The sequence below is a fragment of the Panthera pardus genome, unplaced genomic scaffold (genome assembly GCF_024362965.1).
Source record: "Panthera pardus isolate Hobbes unplaced genomic scaffold, ASM2436296v1 HiC_scaffold_2, whole genome shotgun sequence".
NCBI classification, from domain to species: domain Eukaryota; kingdom Metazoa; phylum Chordata; class Mammalia; order Carnivora; family Felidae; genus Panthera; species Panthera pardus.
This window is the reverse complement of record NW_026526765.1, coordinates 67,486,629-67,498,950: the sequence shown is the minus strand read 5'-3', so window position 1 is coordinate 67,498,950 and position 12,322 is coordinate 67,486,629.

The window sequence follows — 12,322 nt, the reverse complement described above, 5'->3', positions numbered from 1 at the left end:
TAATTTTAATAGCCTTTTCAGTTAATTATGGATTGGGACTATACCACAACTTGAAAAGCTAACGTTTCCTAAAGGTTAACTGCAAGGCAGAATCTGAAACCATATCCTCGAACTTTTTGTACTCCGTTACACTGAAGTCCATTGGTCTATTCTGCACTTTGAAAGTATCTTTTAGCCATGCACGACTTGGTAACACCATGCTTCTCTCATTTCAAAAATCTTTACTCACTGAGTTATACAAATTTCCCAAATTTTGACACATTTCATTATATGATATCAAAAGGAATCACATTTATGATATTACCACTGATCTCATCAGAAGATTCTGTAACTATTGGTAAGCTGTCAAGTTCCCAGTGGCCAATACAAGTTTTCCAAATTTCTGATTTTTCTTGAAAGCCTGAATTTTATCATTGGCAATAAATATTGTCAGTTGTTCTCCTTAAGTGACAGGCTCGCTTTGTGTTAAAAAACTGTCTGCCAAATACCCAAGTCTGACTAACCATAGTTTGTCAGTCATTCTTTCAAGTAAAAATGGTTATGGATCCATGGGGGGAAAAAATGGCGACTTCAATTCTCACCTGAAACAATTGCACTAATGCTTTTCCTTCAAATAGCCATTGTACTACAGTATTTGGCACAAGTGTTGTTAGGCATACTTGCCATTTTCTCACATAAAATATTATGAGATGTGTAAATCTATAAATTTTACTGTTTCACTAAGGTCAATCTTAAGTGAAACCAGCATATTTTTACAACAGCATGTGGTGGTAAAGAATACTGGTATAGCTTGGTGCCATTTCCTTTGTTCATGGCAAAGGTTTCAGCAGTTTTATCCATCAGTGTTTTGCACCACCAATGAAAAGACAAATGAGACCTGGTATTAATATGAAAATAATTTTGACCTCGTGAACTCCTGACAAGTTTCTCTGAGACCTCAGTGTCCTTAAAGAATACTTTGAAAACCATTGCCCTACGATGAAATGAACAAACCTGCTCTTCATTGTGCATTTAAGTTGCTTATGTAAAATTATGAAGAGTTAATTAAGAATCATGTTCACGATGGACTTCTCCAAAACCACTCAGGCTCAGTGATTCACTAGAAAAACTCACAGGACTAGTAAAGCTGTTATACTCCTGGTTATATTAATAAAAGGATACAGATTAGAATCAGTAAAAGGAAAATGTATATGGGGTAAAGTCCAAGAAAAGCCAGGCACAACCTTCCAGGTTTCCCCTTTCAGTGGAATCATATAAGAATGCACTTAATCCGGGGTACCTGGGTGGCTCAGTTGGTTGAGCCGCTGACTTCAGCTCAGGTCATGGTCTCGTGGTTCATGGGTTCAAGCCCCGTATTTGGCTCTCTGCTGTCAGTGAAGAACCTGCTTCAGATCCTCTGGCTCCCTCTCTCTGCCCCTCCCTGTGCTGTCTCTCTCTGTCAAAAATAAATAAACATTTAAAAAATTTAAAAAAAGAATGCATATAATCCTCCCAGCAATAATATGTGACACATGCAAAGTGTTGTCAAATGGGGAAGCTCACCTGAGCCTTTGGTGTCCAGGGTTTTCATTTGAGGTCAGTCATGTAGACAAGTAGTACCTGTATGACCTCAGCTACTCAGACTTCAGGCTCCTTCCTCCAGAGCAAAACCAGGAATGCATCATGAATCACATTGTTAGCATAAACTGTTGGATTGCACTGGTACAGTGTGGTCTGAGGCCTCAAACATACAAAATCAATCTTATCAGGCATACAAAATCAATCTTATATTCGAAGGGCTCAGAATTTATCTTCCAGGAGCCAACCAAGAATCTTGAAGACAGGCCTTTGTTTGAGATTGGCTGGTTTTAATGCAGTCCTGCTAAGTTAACCCTTTCCTGCTCAACCTGCCTCCAACATGAAAGAAAAAGATAAAGACCAAGAGCTGAAAGAAACATAGAAGGGACAGAAACAAAGCAAAAGACAAAAAAAAAAAAAAAAAAGATATTGCTACACAATGATCAGAGGATAAGAAAGAGCTCTTAAAAACTAATCATCATAAAACATCCAAAATAAAGAAATCAATCAAATGGTTGAAAGTTAAAATAGAAGACATCATTGAGAAAGTAGAGCAAAAAACTAGAGTCAGAAAATATTAAAAGAAGGGTTAAAAAAAGTCCTCTAGAATTGATCTATGGTGGCCAATGAATGACAGGAATACTAAAATGAAAGAGCAGGGAGGAATAGGTTAAAGAAGTAACACATTTCCCCAAAACTGAAAAACAAGAGTCTCCAGTGTGAAAGAGTCAACCAAGTGACCACAGCAATGAAAGGATATGCATCGAGAGAGCCAAAGCATAAGAGACTGTTAAAAACTGAGAACAAACTGAGGGTTGATGGGGGGTGGGAGGGAGGGCAGGGTGGGTGATGGGTATTGAGGAGGCACCTTTTGGGATGAGCACTGGGTGTTGTATGGAAACCAATTTGACAGTAAATTTCATATATTAAAAAAAAATAAAAAATAAAAAATAAAAGCTCAATCATACCATAAAAAAAATAAAAAAAAAAAAATTTCAGAATGCCAGAGATAGTGAGAAGATCCTAAAAGTTTCTAGAGAGAGAATGCCTGTCAATACAAAAGAATAAAAATGAGAATGGCACCAAACCTCACAATAACAATACTAAATGCTGAAATACAGTGGAGTGATGCTTCAAGATCTAAGGGAAAATATTTTTTCTACTTAAAATTCTTTTCCAAGCCAAAACATCAATCAAGTATGAAGATAAAATAGTTTTGACACAAAAGGGTTTTTTAAATGAACATCTTATGCACTCTTTTGAAGGATATGCTTCAGCAAACAAGAGAGTCAGTCAACAAAGAGAAATTCATGCATTCCAGGCTCCAACAAAGTGGCTCAAACAAAGGAGACAAAGAAAAGTCCAGTAGGACCATATGTATCACTCTGTCTTCCAGAACATACAACCTCTGGTGGGCAGTACCAGTCTACACAGGTTGGTCATATAACGTCCTTTAACTCTCAAAAATATCCAGATTTGACAATAAATTACGTGGTCATTTTAATTATAAGTCATTGTATTATCAAACAGCTTAGCTAAATTATTCTGTGGTAACAAATGACCCTGAAATCTGAGTTGTTGACAAGAAGATGAATGGGTTTATTTCCCACTCATGTTCACCACGGGTGTCTCTTCTTTTTGCCTTCATTACAAAGGTCAAGGCTGAAATAAAAGATCCTTGTTAAGAGATGCCAATTTTGAAGCGGAAGGAAAAAATGATGGCAGAACCACAATATGGCTCCTAAAGCCCCTGCTTAGAAGTGGCACATATCACTTTCACTCACATCTTATTGGCCAAAGCAAGTTACATAGCCAAATCTGATCACTGAGTTTAGAATTAAAAACCACCCATAGTGTGGGTTCTAGTAAGGAGAGAATCCGTTGGGGTTGGTGGAAGTAAATTATTTTTGAAAATAATTTACTTTACCACAGGTATTTAGAATTACTTAGTTTTAAAACTCTGTATATGTTTCACTTTAATCAAAATAAAAATTTATTTTAAAGTAGTAATTCATGAAAAACCTTGATTCTTGTCCAGGGAGCAGTCACTTAGATAGCTGTGCATTAAATCCTGGCATTATTCGTCAATACAGAACTAATGTTGTTTCATGGAAGTTATAAGTAATATCAGAGCTCTCCAAGTGAGCAATGTAGATCACTAGGTAAGACTCTACTCACTAGTGACTTACCACATGACAGGCATAAGCTTTCAACACAGCCACGCAGTGACAAATTGACCTAAATCTGTGTATTCATTCATTCCTTCATTTAGCACACATGTACTGAATACTGGAAATCCAAACTCAATTAAGATTATATAACTGCCTACAAGGAGCCCTAAATCTTGTTGAAGATGTGACAATCCTGATAATACATGTGGATGTATACCATCATGGTTTTTTACAAAGTTCTTTATGAGCACTGTTGGGTTGACCTCGTTCACTGGTCTGTATCTCACTGTCTCCTTCCTGCTGTGGCCTAGTTGAGGTACTTAGAAATATCTGTAATTTTTATTTTTTTTTTATTTTTTTTATTTTATTTTATTTTTTTTTTCAACATTTATTTATTTTTGGGACAGAGAGAGACAGAGCATGAATGGGGGAGGGGCAGAGAGAGAGGGAGACACAGAATTGGAAACAGGCTCCAGGCTCTGAGCCATCAGCCCAGAGCCTGACGCGGGGCTCGAACTCACGGACCGCGAGATCGTGACCTGGCTGAAGTCGGACGCCCAACCGACTGCGCCACCCAGGCGCCCCAGAAATATCTGTAATTTTTAAACTATATGGCATTTCTCCTAAGTAGTTAAGTGACCAAATATTCTACAATGACACCCTTTTTTTTTCTTAAGTTTCATGTTAAGTAATCATTTCATGCTATCTATCCGGAACATCTTTCTCTGATAGTCACGGCCAATAGCATAAAGGAACACAGAAGCACCATTGTAGGAATTGCCATTTCCCAAAGAAAATCTCATTCCAATTAGATCCATTTACATAAGAATCCCGATTAAGAGAGCCTAAATTTCACAATCGTAATACCCCAAATACCAGCTAATGTGTAAACTTTCAGTGGTAAGCAAAAAACAAAACAAAACAAAAACAATAACAACAAAGTAGAATGAAAGTGTAGAGCATCTTAAATAAAGGTAAACCAGGTAAGAACCAGACTAGGTGAAATGTCAGGCTGCCACTGATGGTGTTCCCTAAAGACCCCTCCTCACTGATCCACATGCTGAATTATGAGTAATGACTGAGTTCCTTCTCTGGGTTGCACATTCCTAAATCTGCAATACATGTCTTCCACCCCTCCCTTGACTTCTACTCACTTCATGAGATCAGCCAAGCCTACTGTTTCTAAAGTCAAGGCAGATCTCAGACACCACCTCCATTATCTGAGGGAAAAAGTATTTCCTTCCATTTTACCCAAGCTGACATCACCTAGGAGTAGAGAAAGATGAGAAAATGTAGGCAAAAACTTTCTGAGAGCTGGGCTTTATCACCCACTGGGAATAGTGCTTGTTATGCAACATCTCATTTTATCTTCTCATGAGACCAGTGGGAACTTCAAATCTCCATCTTACCAACAAAAAAATTATGTCCCAGAAATCTTAACACTTTGCCCAAGATCACATTACTAGTAACTGGTGGAGCTAGGATTGAACCCATGTGGATTTCAGAGCCCATGACCTTAATTATATATTATACTGCTTCTATGGCTGCAAATATGGAAGAGAATGTAGTAATAGAAACTCCACAGTAGCAAATATCTTTTTTTTTTTTTTGAAAGAGAGAGAGAGAGAGAGAGAGAGAGAGAGAGAACCCAAGCAGGAGAGGGGCAGAGAAAGAGGGAGAGAGAATTTTAAGCAGGCTTCACACCCAGTGCAAAGCCAAAGAGGGGCTCTATCTCATGACAGTAAGATCATGACCTGACCTGAAATCAAGAGTCAGTTGCTTCACTGACTGAGTTACCCAGTGACCCTCAAAGTAACAAATATCTCAACTATGCACCAATTCAAGTCAATCTGCAGATAGATCAAGGGAACTAGTTAGAAACTCGTGTGGAACACGAGTTTTATGTGGAACATCCACCTTTCCTTTCAAACATCCCCAGCTGGAACAACAAATGCCAAATGACTTGAACATAGTAAGAGGCTAACAATATTAGCTGGGTGAATTTACTCAACAATCTCAACAAGAACCTACACAAAATACCTTAAAAGCTAAATATGTTCATGCTACTTCCTAGAACTAGTACAGCAGTTTGATTTATTGACAACAATTTGTTCCTTGTTGGGGAAAAAAATCTTACCAGACAGGAGATTTAATATGCATACTCACTGCAAGTTAATAACATCAGGAATTTCAAGAACAGTGAAAGAGAATAGTGTTTTTTAGTTGATAAATAAAATGTTTAGTTTTAAAATATATCATGTCTGTTCTAGTTGTAATTTGAGCAACATTAAAAATTAAAACAAAAATTGTTTTAATTTATTAGTAGCCATATTTTGTAGAATCAAGTTTTTACTTATAATCTATTATCAGTAAGGAAAAAGACTTGTAACAACACACATATAACACTTACAATTTATTTTTCAGCAGAGATATTCAAGATATTTGTATTTCAAACATTATATATACTCCAAATATCTAAACCCACTTGTATTTATTCTTTAAAAGGAAAAAAGGTCAATTTCTAATTTCACAGAACATTAGTGTGTACTTTGAAAGTATTGATTTTTGCCTCTGACAGAGTTATTTCATTCCATTAGAAAATTATGGCTTAGAGGTTATTAGAAACATAGCAGAATATTACATGTGCATGATGGCAATTTGTTACTGAGTTTTCTCAATTTTATTCCCTGTAGATTTCCACTTCCCTTCATGCAGATTGCCAGACATGCCATACTAAAAAAAAAGGAATGATAAGAAATTTTAATTTGTTAATTGGATTAGAAGAATTTTCAGAATTATTATTCAGATCATTGGTATATTTTAAGTTATATTATTTACATATTCTAGGAATAAAAATAAATATAACTGAGAATTTTCACTTATATTCACTAAAATATTCACAGAATTATTCAAACTAGATTATACAAAGCAAAATTCTTCAACATTTACTTTGATTAGCAAGTATTGGTATATCTATAAGTTGTTTTTATTTCCCAAATTCAACTGATAGGAATTATTTTATTTTTAAAGGATATATTATCCCATCCTGAACATACTGCATGGCATTTTTTTGGAATAAGCAAAGTGGAATAATGAAAACAAAATCTTGGGAAACTCAGCTATTCTAGTCCGTTTAATCTGAAAAAAGGAAAGGCAGAGAGAAGGTAAGGACATCATACAGGATACATCAATCACACGCACAAACACTTTTTAAACTGTATAACTGTATGAAAACTAAAGATATTATTATTCAGAAATAATGACACATTTTTAGCATCAAAAAAGACAAAATATACTGTGAGAACTATAAAACACTGATTAAAGAAACTGAAGATGACACAAACAGAAAGGTATTCCATGCTCATGGATTGAAAGAACAAATATTGTTAAAATGTCCATTCTACCCAAAGCAATCTACAGATTTAATGCACTCTCTATCAAAACATCAACAGCATCTCTCACAGAAGTAGAACAAAAAATCCTAGAATTTGTATGGAACCACAAAAGACCCTGAATGGTGAAAAAATCTTGAAAAAGAAGAACAAAATTGGAGGTATTACAATTCCAGATATCAAGAGATACTACAAATCTGTAGTAATTGAAAAAAAAAATAGTGTGGTACTAGCACAAAAAGAGATACATAGATCAATGAAATAGAATAGAGATCCCAGAAATAAACTCATGATTTATATGGTCAATTAATCTTTGAAAAAGGAGGCAAGAATATCCAATGGGAAAAAGACAGTCTTTTCAACAAACGGTGTTGGGAAAACTGAACAGCTACATACAAAAAGAAAAAGAAAAAGAAAGAAAGAAAGAAAGAAAGAAAGAAAGAAAGAAAGAAAGAAAGAAAGAAAGAAAAGAAAGAAAGAAAGGGAGGGAGGAAGAAACAACCACATTCTCACATCATACATAAAAATAAACTCAAAATGGATTAAAGACCTAAATGTGAGACCTGGAACTATAAAAATCCTAAAAGAGAGCACAGACAGTAATTTCTCAGATATCAGTTGTAGCAACATTTTTCTAGATATGTGTCCTCAGGCTAGTGGAACAAAAGTTAAAATAAACTGTTAGGACTACCTCAAAATAAAAACCTCTGCAAAGCACAGGAAACAATCAACAGAAGTAAAAGACAACCTACTCAATGGGAGAAAATACTTGCAAATGACATATCTGATAAAGGGTTAGTCTCCAAAATATATAAAGAACTTATACAACTCAACAGTAAAAAAAAAAAAACAAAAAAAACAAAAAAACACACACACACACACAGATAATCTAATTTTTAAAAACCCAGGCATTTCTCCAAAGAAGATATACAGATAGCCAACAGACACATGAAAAGATTCTCAACGTCACTCATCATCAGGGAAATAAAAATCAAAACCACAATGAAATATCACCTCACACCTGTCAGAATGGCTAAAATAAAAAACACAAGAAACAACAAGTTGTTGGCAAGGATGTGGAGAAAAAGGAATCCTCATGCACCATTGGTGGGAATGTAAACTGGTGCAGTCACCGTGGAAAACAGTATGGAGGTTCCTTAAAAAATTAAAAATAGAATTACCACACAATTTCACTAGTGGATATTTACCCAAAGAATACAAAAACACTAATTCAAAAAGATATATTTTTATCTTATCTTATCTTACCCAGATGTTTACCACTATGTTTATTGCAGCAATATTTACAATAGCCAAATTATGGAAGGAGCCCAAGTGTCCATCAATAGATGAATGCATAAAAAAGACCTGATATTAGGCACCTGTTGATGCTCAGTTGAGCATCGAACTCTTGATTTTGGCTCAGGTCACGATCCCAGGGTTGTGGGATTGAGCCCCATGTCAGGCTCTGCGCTGATCTTGGAGCCTATTTGAGATTCTTTCTCTCTCTCTCTCTCTCTCTCTCTCTCTTTCTCTCTCTCTCTCTCTGCCCCTCTCCCCTGCTCTCTCTCTAATAACAAAAATTTAAATAAAAAAAAGATGTGATATATATAACTACACACACACAATGGAATATTACCCATCCATAAAAAAGAATGAAATCTTGTGATTAGCAACAATATGAATGGATATAGAGGGTAAAATGCTAAGTGAAATAAGTCAATCAGAGAAAGACAAATACCATATCATTTCAGTCATATGGGGAATTTAAGAAACAAAACAAACAAATTAAAAGAGAGACAAACTAAAATACTGACTCAAATATAGAGAACAAACTGATGGTTACCAGAGGGGAGGTGGGAGAAGAGATGGGTGAAATAGGTGATGGGGATTAAAGAGTACACTTATGATGAACACTGAAAAACCTATAGAATTGTTGAATCACTACATTGTATACCTGAAACTAATAAAATACTGTATGTTAACTATCCTGGAATTAAAATTAAAATTTTTAAAAAATATAAAACATAATTCCTTAAAATTTTGTAACTGAACAGACCCTAAATATTTTAGTCCTTCTAAAAAAGGTAAGCTGGGGTGTATAACTAGTTGACATCAGAAATGAAGCTAAATTTCTATTTCACTCACTTTTTACTTGGCATACTCATTTTTACATTTCTATATTATTTCTATACTGGCTCTTTCTAAATACGCATATTCTTCACTCAACATGTCAGTCACCTCACTGTTTTGAGGATTTTTATAAAAGAGCAACAAGAAAACATTGAAAGGTTTTTAATGGAAAAATGGCATGACTCAATTTATGTTTCTAAAAGGTCTTCCCACTACATGGAGAATGGATTAGAAGTATGCAAAGCAGACACCAAGAGACATGTAGTGTTGAAATGACAGCTAGGATCAGTGTAGGGCTCTATAAATGGAGAGAAGCAGACATATTTAAGATATATTTGAAGGTACAGTACATAAGACTCAGTGATAAATCTGATGGGTGATATGTAAGAAAGAATGACTCTTGGTGTTAGCTTTTTGTTTTAAGTTTATTTATTTTGAGAGAGAGGGAGAGAGAGAGAGAGAGAGGGAGAGAGAGAGATCATTAGCAGGAGAGGGGCAGAGGGTGAGGGAGAGAGAATTCCAAGCAGGCTCCATGCTGTCAGGGCAGAGCCAGATCTGGGGCTCGATGTCAGGAACCATGAGGATCATGACCTGAGGCAAAGTCAAGAGTCAGACACTTAACCCACTGAGCCACCCACGTGCCCATGCTTTTTATCAATTAGGAACATTTTTGTTTTGAGTTATGTTCTCCCTCTTGGATCTCTATTGTATTAATTCAGAGCATACTTTGTCAGTTTTCCCCACACTTCACCAGACTGTCAGTACAGTTGATTTATCTTCATCAGTGCTACTGTGCCCCCTTCCTGGTAGATTATCACCCAACCCCCCAAAGGAATTGACAACATGGGTTTGAACTGCACTGGTCCACTTATATGTGTATTTTTTTTTTGATAAATACAGTACAGTACTATAAATGTATTTTCTCTTACTTATGATTTTAATGACATTTTCTTTTCTCTAGTACTTTAAGAATACAGTATAGATTACATGTAATATACAAAATATGTGTTAATCTACTGCTTATGTTATCAGTAAGGCTTCCAGTCAACAGTAGGCTATTAGTAGTTACTTACGGTGAAAGTCAAAAGTTATACTTGGGTTTTCATCTGTGTGGGGATTGGTTCCCCATTGTTCAAAGGTCAAAATCAAACCATCATTGAGCTGTATACCTTAAACTTATACAGTAATGTATATCAGTTATTTCTTAATATACAGTGGTGTATATCAATTATTTCTTAATAAAACTGGGGTAAAAATAACTCTCTCATTTCAATAGTAAAAAGGCAAATACTCAAGTTTTAAAGTAGGGAAAAAAAGATTGAAAATACCTTCATTCTCCAAAGAAGGTATATGGATAGCCAGTAAGTACATGGAAAGATACTCAGCATCATTAGTTACGAGGGAAATGCAAATCAAAACCACAATGAGGTATCAGTTCACACCATTAAGATGACTATTATCAAGAAGACATGCAGTTACAAGTGTTGGTGAGGATGTGGAAAAATGGAAACTCTCAAACATTGCCAGTGAGGATATAAAGTAATACTGCCACTATGGGAAACAGTTGGCAGTACTCAAAATATTATACATAGAGTTACTATATAACCCAGCAATTTCTACATATGAAACTTATAAAAACTGATGTATAAAAAATATATGAATAGTGGAAACAACCCAAATGTCCATCAACTGATGAAAGGATAAACAAAATGTGCTCTATCCATACATTGGAATACTATTTGGCAATAAAAAAGAATGAAGTACTGACACACACAGTAAGGATGAACCTCAAAAACATTGTGTTAATGAAGAAAGTCAGGCAAAAGGCCACATATTATATGATTCCATTTATATAAAATGTCCAGAATAGGCAAACCTATAGAGATAAAAGTAGATTAGTGGTTTTCAGGAGCTGAGGGAAAATGTGAGGTGGGGGAGGGGAGTGATTATTAATGGGTTATAGGATTTATTCTTGGCATGATGAAATGTTCTAAAATTAGATTTTGTGATATTACACAATTTTTTAAGTACAATAAAAAACATTAAACTGTGTGTACATTTTAAATGAGTGAACTCTAAGTGATATAATTTATATATCAATAAGATTTCTTAAAAGCATATTCACAGCAAAACTGTAACAAAATAAAACTGAAAATAATCTAAATATCATCAACAATAGAACAAATAAAGAAACTTGAATATGCATGCCCCACAATATCCACAGAAGTAGAAATGAGTGAGCTTTGTAAGAGCATAGAGAAAAACCACAAAAACATATCACTGAATAGTAGGAGGAAGTTACAGAAGTACCCAGAATAATTCCATGTATGGAATTCAAATAGGTAAAACTAATCAAAGTAACTCTTCTTTGACTCAATTATTCACTTAAAGGGAAAAAAAATCCATGTCATAGTTAACAATTTGTCTATATTATAAAAAACTTTAATTTTATTTATTTATTTGTTTGTTTGTTTTTAAGTAGGCTTCATGTCCAGCATGGAGCCCAACACAGGACTTAAACTCATGACTCTGAGATCAAGAGCTGAGCTGAGATCAAGATTTGGATGCTTAAGTGACTGAGCCACCGAGACACCCCAAGAAACTTTAATTTTTAAAGTTAAAGATCATTCTGCTGTGTAAAAAGCCTTCCTCTCTAAAAATAAGCCCTAGCAACGTCTTTATCTTCACTCTGTACTTTATTTTACCAAATTCTTATTCAATGAAAGTTAAAAGAAAATTAACAATATCTTGACACCAGAAATGTCAACATAGGTGGTAAAAACTAAACATTACAAAAACATCCACTAAACATGGCAAACACAAGAGTCAGCCCGTATACTATCCTACTGAGAGTGATAGCATGTTAACAGTACAAATGAGGGCAGGAGCTTCTATTCCAACTGGGCATGAAAGACTTCGTAGAGCTTCAGAGTATTTCAAGAACTTCTGCTTCAAATAGAAACAGGTTGTGAAATAGAGAACGTTTAAAAGCAAACTGTCTTTCTTTTGAGGCCATTTTCTCCTTTCACAATTCTCTGCTTACATATTTACAGTCTGATTAAATGAGAAATA